Source organism: Gigantopelta aegis, chromosome 1, assembly GCF_016097555.1.
Source record: "Gigantopelta aegis isolate Gae_Host chromosome 1, Gae_host_genome, whole genome shotgun sequence".
Classification (NCBI taxonomy): domain Eukaryota; kingdom Metazoa; phylum Mollusca; class Gastropoda; order Neomphalida; family Peltospiridae; genus Gigantopelta; species Gigantopelta aegis.
The window spans coordinates 2,743,385-2,757,788 of NC_054699.1; positions in this window are offsets into that span (position 1 = coordinate 2,743,385).

The following is a 14,404-nucleotide window of genomic DNA, read 5'->3' on the forward strand; positions in this document are numbered from 1 at the left end:
CCAGATAGAGGCGTTGTTTTGTAAGGAAGGGTACAAAATGTTGGCCCTTCAACAATTATGTTACACAATTTTTTTTCTTTCTAATACACCCTACTTTCCCCTCGTATAACAGTCAGTATAGCTATGGTCACTCCCCCCTATAAAACACTCATCACACGCACACACACGCACGCACACATACAATTTCCCTGTTATATTGATGTAATTTGGCCAATATTATTAGATTTCCTGCGTGTTTGGTTTGGCAAAGCAATCGTCTGTTAAAGAACTAATTAAACTTTGTTTGCATTAAAGAAATGTTTAAAGGGACAGACCCTAGTTTCAACCCGTGAAAATTAACACTAAATTTATTTAATCCACAAACCTGTAACACATTTTTATAAAGTTACAATTGACTGAAATACGAGTCTGTGACTTTGAAATGGTGACATACCCTCTATTTTAGACTAAAACTTGACTCCATAACTGTTACTTCTCAGATGCACATGCGTTTTTAAAAATATGATAAATATATTTTGTGATATTAAAAACACCAGGAAGACCAAAAACACTTTGAATGTACGGAAATTGATAATCTAAACCATAAAATCTAAGTAAAAATCTAAGTAAAGTATGATTTCAGTTATCAAAAACGGCTATAATAGTAAAAAATATGCCTTAGTGTTTGAAAACTAGGGTATGTCCCTTTAATTATTTTAATAAATATGGTCATTTGATCGTATAAGTATTACTTCTTCAATGGCTGCAGTGATCAGGGTTTTAGATCGCACTGAAGTCAACGTGATAAATACTTGCGCCCAAAATAACAAGCCCAAATTAAGTACAAAGATGCTAACCTCAACATTTCACCTCTAAATCCATGGAATGTTAAGATTTAATTAAATTAAAATAATGTGAAATGCATTTGTGAATATCTACTGGCCTCTGTGGCATTGTGGTTAGGCTATCGGTCTACAGGCTGGTAGGTACTGGGTTCGGATCCCAGTCGAGGCATGGGATTTTTAATCCAGATACCGACTCTAAACCCTGAGTAAGTGCTCCGCAAGGCTCAATGGGTAGGTGTAAACCAGTTGCACCGACAGTGATCCATAACTAGTTCAACAAAGGCCATGGTTTGTGCTATCCTGCCTGTGGGAAGCGCAAATAAAAGATCCCTTGCTGCCTGTCGTAAAAGAGTGGCCTATGTGGCGACAGCGGGTTTCCTCTAAAAGACCGTGTCAGAATGACCATGTTTGACGTCCAATAGCCGATGATAAGATAAAAAATGAATGTGCTCTAGTGGCATCGTTAAATAAAACAAACATAACCTTTCTGTGTGAATATCTACAACTCTTTACTGGCTAGGGGCAGCATGTAGCCCAGTGCTAAAGTGCTTGCTCAATGCGCGGTCAGTCTAGGATCGATCCCCGTCAGTGGGACCATTGGACTATTTCTCGTTCCAGCCAGTGCACCACGACTGGTATATCAAAGGCCGTGGTATGTACTACCCCGTCTGTGGGATGGTGCATATAAAAGATCTCTTGCTGCTAATCGAAAAGAGTAGCCCATGAAACGGCAACAGCGGGTTTCTTCTGTCAATATCTGTGTGGTCCTTAACCATATATCTGACGCCATATAACCGTAAATAAAATGTGTTGGGTGCTGTCGTTAAATAAAACATTTCCTTCCTCCCTTTACCGGCTATTATTGACGTTACCTTGGTGTGCTGCGACCATTAGTGACATGTAAAGCCCAGGGCCCCGTTCCACGAAGCAATCTTAGCCCTAAGATTACCGTAACTGCACACCTAACATATACATTTAAGGTAATCTTAGCGCTAAGATCGCTTTGTGGAACGGGCCCCTGGTGATGTCATAAGGCTTCAACCGCAGTGTTTAGCTCAGAGTCCTAAATCAAGGAACGAAGGAAATGTTTTATTTAACAACACACTCAACACATTTGATTTACGGTTATATGGCGTCAGACATATGGTTAAGGATCACACAGATATTGAGAGAGGAAACCCGCTGAGCTACTCTTTTTCGATTAGCAGCCAGAGATCTTTTATATGCACCATCCTAGAAACAGGATAGTACATACCACGGCCTTTGTTATACCAGTTGTGGAGCACTGGCGGGAACGTAAAATAGACCAATGGGTCCACTGACGGGGATCGATCCTAGGCCGACAGCACACCAAGTGAATGCTTTACCACTGGGCTATGTCTCACCCCCACTCCTAGATCAAGGAAACTTGGTTTATACCGGCTCGTGTAGATATTAATTTCAAAGCATGTTTGCCAAAATGTTTATTAATTTACTTTATTTATTTAAAATATATCACAAGTTTTGTTTGTAAAATTAATTTAAAATTTAAAATTAATTACAAATTGTTTTAATTTACATTGAAATGAATGTCCATGGCTGCAACTATGAGTGGCAACAAATCAGTTTGTGGTGGATGATGTATTTAATTCTACAGAACTCTGGTTTAAGTAACCTTACCCAGATTGGTTGGCACACTGTGTATTGAGCAAGGTAAGTGTTGTGCAAATAAATGCTTAATATGCAATATATGTATCTTACTTTTTTTTCTTCTTTTTTTATACATCAGTCTAATCGATTTCCATCGTGTAGTTTTTCATTGGTTGTATGGCACGCGGGTATGATCGTGCTCGTACAGCGCACATAATTTCAATCTGACGAGTGTGAAAAACAGCACACGTTACACTCACAAACCTCGCACGTAAAATAGATGGGTATATTTATTTCCACTGTTTACAAAAATCAACAGTTTTCATAGCTCATTTAGCTGATAGGAAGGCCATTTTAGTAAAACAATAAAAATGTAAAACATGGCAGTGACTTCCATGCAGTCGTTAAACTGGTATTTCTCTTTGTTGAACAAATCGGGGAAATACTGGTTTAATAGACAAATTTTGTAGACGTACCAGTTAAAATCCAATCGGAGCTACGCTGCCTATTTTATTTATTTTGGAGATTGATTTTTCACTCGCCTTAGCATATTGAGGTGTGCGATTTTCCACTCACCTACAATTTTAAAAAACCAAGGATTGGTGACCTGGTCATCACCTAGTAGCAGCCAGTCGTATGTCTTGAAGTTGTTAAAACACGTACATGTGTTAACAACCATGTGTAATCAAAAATAATGCATGGTGTTCTAAAATGTATAGTTATGCAATATATACAAGAGGTTGAAACTAGTGCAGGCAATCTGATTAAAATTCGCTCTACTGGTCCAGTAATTAACCAGTGGAGCTAATTTTAATTAAATTGTAGTGCAGGGTACCTTCAAATGAGAACTACTATTTCAGTAGTAATAAACATTGCTAATAAAACATTTATCAAATCTCTTAAATAGTATGTGATCCCCTATTTTTTATTATTATTATTATTATTTTTATTTTTGCAGGTAGATTAAATGTAAGGTGTCCCACTATTTATTGGTGCCCTGCCTGGGTGTGTTGAAACACTGCTTGTATCGGTTTTATTAATAAACATGAACATTATCGACAATCGGAATTGACCTGGTGTATGGAACCTTCAACGAAACGTATTTTGGTTGACGACACCATTAGAGCACATTAATTAATCCTCGGCTATTTGATCTCGAACATTTTGGTACTTGTGACACATAGTTATGATAGTAATAATTTGTCCTTTGCAAGGAACAGTTTTCTAACCTGAGCTAACCGAAAGTCGGTTCACATAAATTTTTAACTAGATAACCGATTATCCATGAATAAAGTTCTGCTGATCCTTAAAGGGATAGTCAAGAGTCATTGTAAACTGTTCCTTTCTAATCTTTAATATATACATAGCAATGAAATATATAGATCTACGGAAACCATAAAAGTCATATCCGGTGAAAAAGTCATATTTTTACTGTATTTTAGCTACAGTGAAAATATAGAAATCGTATTTACTTTTTTGTAAAAGTGCATGATTAAATTATCCCCGTTTGTATCGTTTCTTCGTAATTTAAATTTGATTATTACCAATGCATCTGATCGTATTTGAAAAATAAAAAAAATGTAATTTAACAACTGTACCTAAGGATACGAAGTGCAATTACGATAAAATATCTAAAACTAATTGAATACGAAGTTAAATAATGATGACACAATGTAGTGTCATTGAGTGTAAGTGTAAGAATTTAACGGCATTCCGACTCGTTTTGTTTTTGTGGGAGTTTTCGGAGGAACGCTTTGTCAGGTATGTTTGCACCGCAGTATTATTAAATAAATGTTAATAAAGATAAATTTTATTCAAATTTCTTTTTAAAAGTGTATGGTCAAGTAAATTTTCTGGGGGGGGGGGGGGGGGGGGGTATAATTTATATCATCCTAATGTTTATAACAGTTCGAATTAATTTGATTTCCTAATTAATTTTTTGTATGTATAAAATTATTGAGAGGTAAAATCCAGAATGGACTGTTATTCATTCATTTCAACTTATTTCCGTGCTTATAGCCAATTACGTTTCAAGCACGCTGTCATGGGCACACACTTCAGCTATCTGGTCTGTCTTTCCAGGACAGTGGGTTAGTTGTTAGTGAGAGAAGAGGGTGTAGTGGTCTTGCACCTACCCATTGAGTCGTTAAAGCTCGATATGGGTGGGAGCCGGTACCCGGCTGCGAACCCTGTACCTACCAGCCTTGTGTACGATGGCTTAACCACTACAGGACCGAGGCCGGTTAAAACACTGACGACCAGAAATATATTGAATATAGATATAGTGATATTCATCTCGTGCTAAAACTCGAATGTCCCTGCAACAAACACCCCAAGGAAAACGCTGTCGTATTGAAAAAAAGAAGTTATTTCCCGACACTGAACAGTTAATTCTGAAAAGATGTCAATGTAGGGGCAATTTGCAAATATCCGAAGAGGTATGTTTGAGGCAAACTAGTTCCACAAGTATAAAATCTAAACGACAAACCCATATTCCCTGGTCAATATCGTAACAGCACAGACAAGAGTCGAAAGACGTTGGACAAAGTCGTGATTGCTTCCATAATCCACTATCAAGTGTTTGTCCTTGGGAGGACTGCCACTCCCTAGGAAATCCATAACTGGATGTGTGTTTTTTATCAGGAACAGGAACAGGACATGGTTTAACGTGTACATTCAGAGCAAGTTGTTGTAGCACACGCCTATCATGGGCACGGGTGCCGCCTCGGTCGGCTCCCCTATCCATGACAGGGAAGGTGGGGGAGGTAGGAGAGAGGACCGCCTGCGCTGACTGACGCAAGGGAGCGCCAGCCGCCCGTTTGATCGGTAGCAGGGTATGGTGGTGCTATGGAATTTGAAATTTGGATGATGGCCAAAAATATGCCAAAGGGAATGAGTGCGCATTTTTAAAGGAAGGAAATTAGGCGCATTTTTGAACGGTCGTTCTAAAAATGAAATAAGGGAGCTACGTATAGGTTTGGAATTGGTGCGTTATGTTTCATCCCTCCTGCACCGCCTATATACCTAACTAAGAGGGGCGGGATTTAGCTCAGTCGGTTGAGTGCTCGCTTGAGGTGCTTGCGTCGCAGAATCGAATCACCTCGGTGGATCCCTTCAGCTGATTGGGGGGTTTTCTCGTTCCAACCAGTGCACCACAACTGGACAAAGGCCGTGGTATGTGTTTTTCTGTCTATGGGAAAGTGCATATAAAAGATCCCTTGCTGAATCAGAAACAAAAAATGTAGCGGGTTTCCTCTGATGACTACGAGTCAGAATTATCAATGATTAATTAATCGATGCGCTCTAGAGGTGTCGTTAAACAAAACAAACTTTAAACCTAACTAAGAAGTAAATGCAGTCACTTTAATTTGCTTCCGATAATGAAGATTTTTTTTTCGAGGTATCATCTATAGATGAGTCGTTTTAACTGACCAATATAGAATGTGGGAGTGGAAAAAAGTGCATGGGGTATGTGGGTGTGACATGGACTTATTGTCACCACCACCCCATCCCTCCATAAAGTATGTACAGATATTTTACCGCCCCTTCTATATGCCTTTCATAGTGGTGTATATACCCCGCCCCCGAATTCCAAAGTGCCCAGAATATCGAGTGTTTAACGTATACATATAATGACTTTATTTGTTGTTTGGTCAGCTCGCTGTTTCTGGTGATTCATTAAAAAACAAATCTCACGTTATAAAATTGGCAATTTATGCTGTCTGTTGATGTTCAGATTTCACTATAATATATATCTTATTTTTAAAATGATGCATAATGCAAAACGGAATGTTACAAAAATGATATACCATTAAAAAGCTAGTCAGTATCTTCTGTACGTACTGAATTATTGTCGATTGGCCAACTATTGTCTTCTACCACAGCCCGTAGTCCTTTTCCCAGGATGATCGAAATGACCAAATGTTTGATATCCAATAGCAGATAATTAATAAATCAATGTGCTCTAGTGTGTCGTTAAACAAAACAAACTACTATTTTCCAGGGTGAAGTACACATCTTTCAATCCTTTTTCCAAGATGAAATGTACTTCCCTACTTCTATTACGTTTTGTTCTTCCAACATCTTGAGATTTCAATTTTAATTGACGTCTCTTTAAGACCAATTCATGGTTGAAGAACATTAGTAGGAAATATTTGAACTGTTGAGAGGAATATAGTTATCAAAGAAGTAAGGAAGTGCACTTTATTTTGAAAAAACAGACAGTTTTCTGTACGTTAAGTAGCATCTCAATGATATATACTGTTCAAAATAAGTACAGGATCATGAGCGTGTGCAGGAAATTGTGCAGTGGGAAGGGGGGGGGGGGGGGGGGGGCGAAGGTCGGTACTTTGCAAATGAACGTTTTAGAGGTGTTTTAATACTAGGCCAGAGGAGTTATAATACTAGCCCAAATAATATATTGAAAAAACAAAAAGCAAATTCGCTTCGACCCCGAAATATGACCCGTATACTTTAATGTGTCACAGTCAGTAATTGTGGGCTCGATACCGACGAACCCGAAATGTTAATGCCCGTCCGCGTTCAGAACGACCATTTCAACTTATTTTCGTGCTTATATTCAATTAAGGATCAAGCACGCTGTGCTAGGCACAGACCTCAGCTATCTGGGCTGTCTGTCCAGGACAGTGGGTTAGTTGTTAGTGGTTAGAGAGAGAGAGAAAGAGGAGGGTGTAGTGGTCTTACACCTACCCAATGAGTCGTTAAAACTCGCTCTGTGTTGGGCTGCGAACCCTGTACCTACCAGCCTTATGTACGATGGCTTAACCACTACACGACCGAGGCCGGTTAAGAACGATCAAGGGCCTCGACCCCGATTCAGGGTCGCCTTATAAGGACATACACTTTATGAAACCGGAACCAGTCAGTGAATCAAATCGCAAAGCACCTGCATGCTATAGCTAGAGTCCGAGTCACTGGTCGGACGATTCGGAACTGATTGCATAGTGGTCAACTTGAACATCGTGCCACCTTTGACAACTAGACACTTAGCTGTCAGACCCCAATGTTGTAACGTCATAAATAGGCTTCGAGCAAGGATACTAAGTCTATGATCGACGTGACCATGTTTGGAGACGTGATGGTGAATGGTATGCCGACGTCAAAGTTCGTCCACATGACCGATTTAAAGGTGGGTCAGCTTTGGTGTGGAGTGGCTCCACCGTATTTGTCAGGACCCAGCTACATATTGTTCACGAGAGGCTCACGAGAGGCTCACGGGAGGCACACGGGCCAAAACTACCATCACGGTGAGCCTCAACTCTCATCTCACCAGGTTAACAGAGTTAGGTCCAAAACACACCGAAGCTGGGTCTGGATATGGGAAGTTTGGTACCAATTGAAAATGAAACGCCTTGAATTGAATGTGACAAAACACACTGCGTCTGTGCTAGCTACAGATCTGACAACAGACGTCATAGAACATGCGCTATATTTTCATACTGCCAGACTGACATCCTGTGCGAGCCACATTTTAATTGTGTTTGATTAAATAACAAGAAAGTATAATTATTATATTAAAAGTAAGATTGTTGGTGTTTATCGATTAAGGAGAAAATATTTGGTTAAATACGAACGCAGTATATATATATATATATATATATATATATATATATATATATAATATATATATATATATATATATATATATATATATATACACACACACCTTTATGCATATAATTGTTTTATAAAACAATTTAGAATCAACTTTAGTCATATTAAAACAATTTCTACAAGCATGGAATATATATATATATGTTATATAAAGAAAAAGTCAGAAGCCTCCTTTAATTCAAATGTTCGCCTATTCAGGCTTCATCAGGGAAATCTGTACACAAAAATAAAAGTACGCACATAAAACCACTATCAAAAACAGAGTTAAAGCTGTAACTAAAATAATAAATAATATACTTAAGTCTGTATAAGAAGAGGACCTACAAATAAAGTAACGTAAGATAAAAGCTGCAGAACAAACTACTGGTCAAAGATTAAAAGTATGGTAGCACTATGACTTATTTAAAACGAAGTGTGGGAAGGGGGAATAAAATAATAATTAAGGGTAAATAAAACAAAGAACAAAATAATGAACAAAATAATAATGAACGAATAAATGCATAAATGGATAAACCAATAGCAAAAACAATCTGAATACATAAAAGGAATTACCCGGATAATTTACAAGTAATAAAGACGAAAGGTTATTTGACTATGTGTAAAAAAAAAAATCTTACTAATATTAGGCCTAACTATAACGTAACTTTAGATGAAAATAATTACTGAGCTAGCTCAGCTAATAATAATACATTTATTAAAATTTAATAAAATAATTTTAAAACAAAAAAAAACTTACTTTAAAACTAAACTAAAAGAAGTCAAACCATCCTGCATGAAAACATGGATTGAATAAGTGAAATAAACCCAATGCGAGGTAAACAACCACTCTTAAAACAAGCTAAGAAGCTGAGAATGTAGGAGTGAGTACAACTCAAGTAAAAACTGCAGAGTAAACTGCTAGTAAGAGATTAAAGGTCTTGTAAAACTAACAAAGATAAAATAATAGTGATACAAAAGGGGGTGGGGTGGGTGGGTGAATACTTAGTATGAGTGAATTAATTAAGTATAAATGAATGAATGAGTGAATAAATCAGAACAAAATAAATAATATAAATAAATAAAATAAAATAAAGCTAATTAAATGAATGAAAGAGGTGGGGGGGGGGGGTAAAACTGTAATGATAATAAAAATCACTTTAAAACAAACAGTTTATGCATGTATTCTGTTTCAGTCCAAATTACTTTTCGTAAGTGCGAGAGGAATTGAAATCTTTTCTGGAATTAAGTCCCTTGAAAATTGTTCCCAAATTACACATCCAGAATGTCTCTTTTTTAAGTAGAAGTGTTTCATTGTCAACTGAGTCAATAGCGCAGATATGTAGAAAAGTTAGGTTAGGATATTTCGGATGGGTAACAGTATTCACGTGTTGGGATACGGTACATTTTGTTGTTTTCTTGAGATTACAGTCTGATTTATGGTGCTTTTAGGTTCTTTGTGGAGCCAATGTACCAGCTGGTATCAGGGTGGATAGTGCAACGTATGAGATAGATAACATTTGGGGTTTTACAGGAAAGATGTTTCCTAATCTTCCATATTCTTTTATCCCAAGGAGCCTGCAGTGAAGTAGTTTCTACAGAATGTGCACACGTGTCACATCTCTTTGCACAACATTTAAAATACCAATTTTTTTGTAACGGGTCATGCTGAATAAAACGTTTGGGAACGGTTGGTTTGTACATTTCGGCCAGGTTCCGTCGGCGTCTGTCTGCAGAAATGATAGTTTTTCTTGGGAATATTACTTTGTTCTTAGGGTTTAGATAAGTATGGACATGTTTTTTCCATTTACTCCCATTTTGTTGTCAACATTAGGAAACAAAGCTATCACATCACAAACAGCAAAACATGTTTTCTCGGGTAATGGTGTACAGTTATCATTGATTTTAAGAATTATATATATATATATATATATATATATAACTGTTGCAAAATTTAGGGGGTGGCGGGCCCTTGGCACCCCCTTAGATCCGCCCTTATATATATATATATATATATATTGAAAACAAGTAATAGTTACAGACCCAGACGTCAAAATACACCAGACTTTGCCGCCACACTCGCCAGACCCGATTTCGGTGTGTATTGGGCCTTAGGTTCCGCGCTGCAGCAGGATCCCCCAAAATGCTATTAGACGTTTGTTCAGAAGCATGCCCAGTCTGATTCGTGCAGTCTTGGCGAACTGCGGGTGCTTTTAGTTTTACCCGTTATTTGTGCATGAAACAAAATGTTCACTTTGTTTACCCCATATTCTCCAATACATGTATACATGTATTCCTACGCTTATTTACAGAACATGGTTGACGGTAAGAACGAAAGAAATTATTTTTGAGTGTAAGGTACTCTTCTTGTACTGTTTGTAATTATAAGAATTGTTTCTCATTTTTTAGGAATTTATCGATGTATAAAAGTCACAAATGTAGTATAAAATCGCTTCGCTACGCCACGCCATTTTATACCATTTGTGACTTTTATACATCGATAAATTCCTAAAAAATGAGAAACAATTCTTATATAAACACACACACACACACACACACACACACACACACACACACACACACACACACACACACACACACACACACACACACACACACACACACACACACACACACACACACACACACACACACACAATTGTTTTATAAAACAAATTTAGAATCAACTTTAGTCATATTAAAACAATTTCTACAAGCATGGAAAATTATCAGCTACATTCTTGTGAACTGTCGGAGTTAAATATATATTTACTTTTAACACATATTTGTACCATCCAGCAGTTTAATATAAGGAATAACTATAATGACGATACGAGTAAATATGTCTACATATATAAATAACATCAGTATTAGTTTTCATACCGCCTTTAGTCCCATATTCTCTAATTGTGGGTATATTTGTAGCGGCGACTTTATTACTGTGATTTACTAAATATTGAATTAAAATGTTATTTTAGAATTCACTACTCGTGTTTTTTAATATGTAAAATATCAACCTCGTCTAATTGTAACAGGGTTCAAAGGACGAAAACAACACGTCACGACGTTTTGAAATGATTTACTTCATAACGTTCATTATGTCATTGCAAACAACGCCCTGCAAGAATAAAATATACAATATATAACAGGCGTTCATTATAAATAATTACATGTATGCGTCATAAAAATCATCGTCATAAAAATAGTTCGATCATACATGTCAATCACAACATCATAAAAATATGTCCATCACAGGTCATCAATATTAAAAAAATATATATTAACATTTCAATTCGTATCCCATTAATGTCACGGTTATAAGTAACATCTACTAAAATATAATATCTTCCTAATCAAACAATCTGTTTGATTAAACTAAACCTGAATAACCTTTTGGTCCACATATACATGTATATGATAGATATCGGGATAATCAATTCCAAGGGGAGGTAATTACAAGAATAACAAATGGTTGAGATTTAGTGAAAACATTAACCTAATTGACTTAAAATAAATTACTGTGGAATGTTGTCAGAATAAAAAAATACTTTACTATATTAAATATTACAATTATGTTATAATGAGGTTTAAGATTAATAATTAATTGAAATAACTGCTTGATTACTAACTAACTATGTCATACCCTGTATATGGTACACGAGCGTAAACAATGCCGGTGGTCAACAAGAGTGTGTGAAAACCTGGGGAATAAATTATAAACTATTAAAGCATCATAAACTACAGATGCTTACGAACCTGCAACAAAATAAAACATTGGCACAGCATACACTCATAAATCATACACGCATATCTTCGTACAATTATGAGTGGAAATATTAAAATAAGTTGATGTTTAAAATACAAACATATCTTTACGCTGAAGAATTAAGTGTTATTGATATAATATATTTATATGATTCCTTTTTAGAAATAATTTAAAACATTTAGTAGTTTGTTATACTTAGTCGTAGAACTCCGAGAACTTGCACAATTAGTTATATTATTATCAAAATAATGTAATCATTTATCTGCATTAATTCGCTAGTATGTGAGCAATATATTTATATATATTATTAATAATGTTTAACTAAAAGAAAGAAATTAATTTGTACCTATAATGTATTCTGATCTGTCGCCTGTCAAAACCCGTCAAACATGTCTGCTGTTCATGTAGTGTGTGCACGTGAAAAGCATGCAGTGCTATTAGCCAATCAGATAAAGGGTACCTGACTGAGAACACTAATAGAATAAATACTATTTGGCAGACAACAATATCTGACAAATACCTGCGAAATATTAAAATAACAAATTACATATTTACACAATATTAAAACATCATCTGCCACACACTTCCCCCCACCGTGAAATGACGTCCTCGTCATTTAACACTACCGCTGACCAAACTTAAAATAGCATGGCCAACATCTGACGGTGTTGTAAACACCCCCTCAGCTTGAAGAGATCTGAGGTAATTGGCACGTACATACCAGTCAGGTTGTGACACTGCTGAAAAGACAATCTCCTCCAGTCATCCACGTAGGCTCTGTGCGTCGTCGGCTCGACCGCCGAGGTTGGGGCATAGGTGGAGTAACTCTGTTATCTTCAGAAACAATGTCGTTTTCTTCATTACTTGGGTCGGGATCAACATACACCAGTTGAGTTGGGGGTTCGTCCGATTCCTGCTCACTGGAAACGTCATTTTCTGATGTCTCCGATACAGCAGCATCTTCGGGTACCTCTACATCTCCTAGAACCTCATCATCAGCACTCATGTCCTCTCTGGTCATCCTGTACTGCTTCTACCTCAGATGGCCCATCAGCTGCAATATCAGCTAAAACTGAAGTATCAGATGGGTAGGCGGAGATAACTAAATCGTCATCCCCAGACTCAACTTCTTGGTCACTGTCAACTACGGTAGTAGTTTTCACCTCGGTGCTATCTTTTACTGAAGATGTTAACGTCCGATTCCTCCTTGGTTTAGGGACTGGTACCAAAGGTTCCTGTGGAGCAATGGATCCTATGGGAAGTAGTAAATTCCTATGTAGCGTTCTCTTGCGACCATCTCCATTTTCCTTGCCAACGATGAAAACTGGTATGGATGGATTTGGTTGTTTCTGAACGATGTACACATCTTCTTCCCACTTGTCTGATAGTTTGTGCTTACCATCAAACGCAACAATCTTCACTAGCAATCTATCTCCTGGTTCCAACACTGCAGCTCTTGCTTTCTGATCATAATACAGTTTTTGTCTTGTTTGAGACTTCTTGACTGCAGCGGAGGCTAAATCATAAGCATGTGTTAGATGTTCTCGTAATTATTTGTTGTAGGCTGCTACAGATTTGGATTTCTTTGTCTCCATGTCCAATCCAAAAGCCATATCCACAGGTAAACGCGGTTGACGTCCAAACATCAATGAAAATGGAGAATAACCTGTAGTTTCATGACGTGTGCAATTATATGCATGAACTAAAAGACCTACATGTACTCTCCAATTCTTCTTGCTGTTCGAATCTAAAGTTCCGAGCATGTTGCAGAGTGTCCGGTTGAAGCGTTCGCACATGCCGTTACCCATTGGGTGATAGGGTGTGGTTCTGGATTTGTCAATCTTCAATATGGCACACAGCTCTTGCATCAGTTTTCCCGTGAAATTAGCTCCTTGGTCGGAATGAATACGTTTTGGAATTCCATAGTGAATTACAAAGTTATTGAAAAACGTCTCTGCTGTAGTCTTTGCAGTCATGTTTTTGGTGGGACATGCCTGCGCATACCTGGTGAAATGGTCGGTAACTACTAAGATATACTGTTGCCCTCCTTTCGATGGTTCCAATGTCAAGAAATCCATACAGACAAGTTCAAGCGGATGTGAAGTTTCTATACTGACTAAAGGTGCTCTACTTGTTGTAGGTGTCTTTCTGCGTAAACAAGGCACACAGTTATGAACATGTTCCTCAACATCTTTTGTCATTCCCGGCCAGAAAAATCGTTCTTTAATGAGTGATAATGTTCTATCTCTGCCTGGGTGTCCAACATTATCATGCAAGCTGCTCAAAGCCACCAATCGGCATCTGTCTGGAAGGACCAGCTGTTCGTGTGTCTCACCATCCACTTTAGTGATTCGGTACAAAACACCACGCTTAAGTTGAAGCTGTTGAAAGGTCTTCAGAAATCCGATCATCTCCTGATTTCCAGTATACTGCAACCTGTCAGGTCTGGTTCCATTCCTCAAATGTCCGATGACTGTGGCAAGTGCTGGATCCTTGTTTTGAGAACGTCTCCATTCACGAGCATTCTCTACACATTTGTCCTCTGTAATATCGGTATCATCAAATTCACTAACAT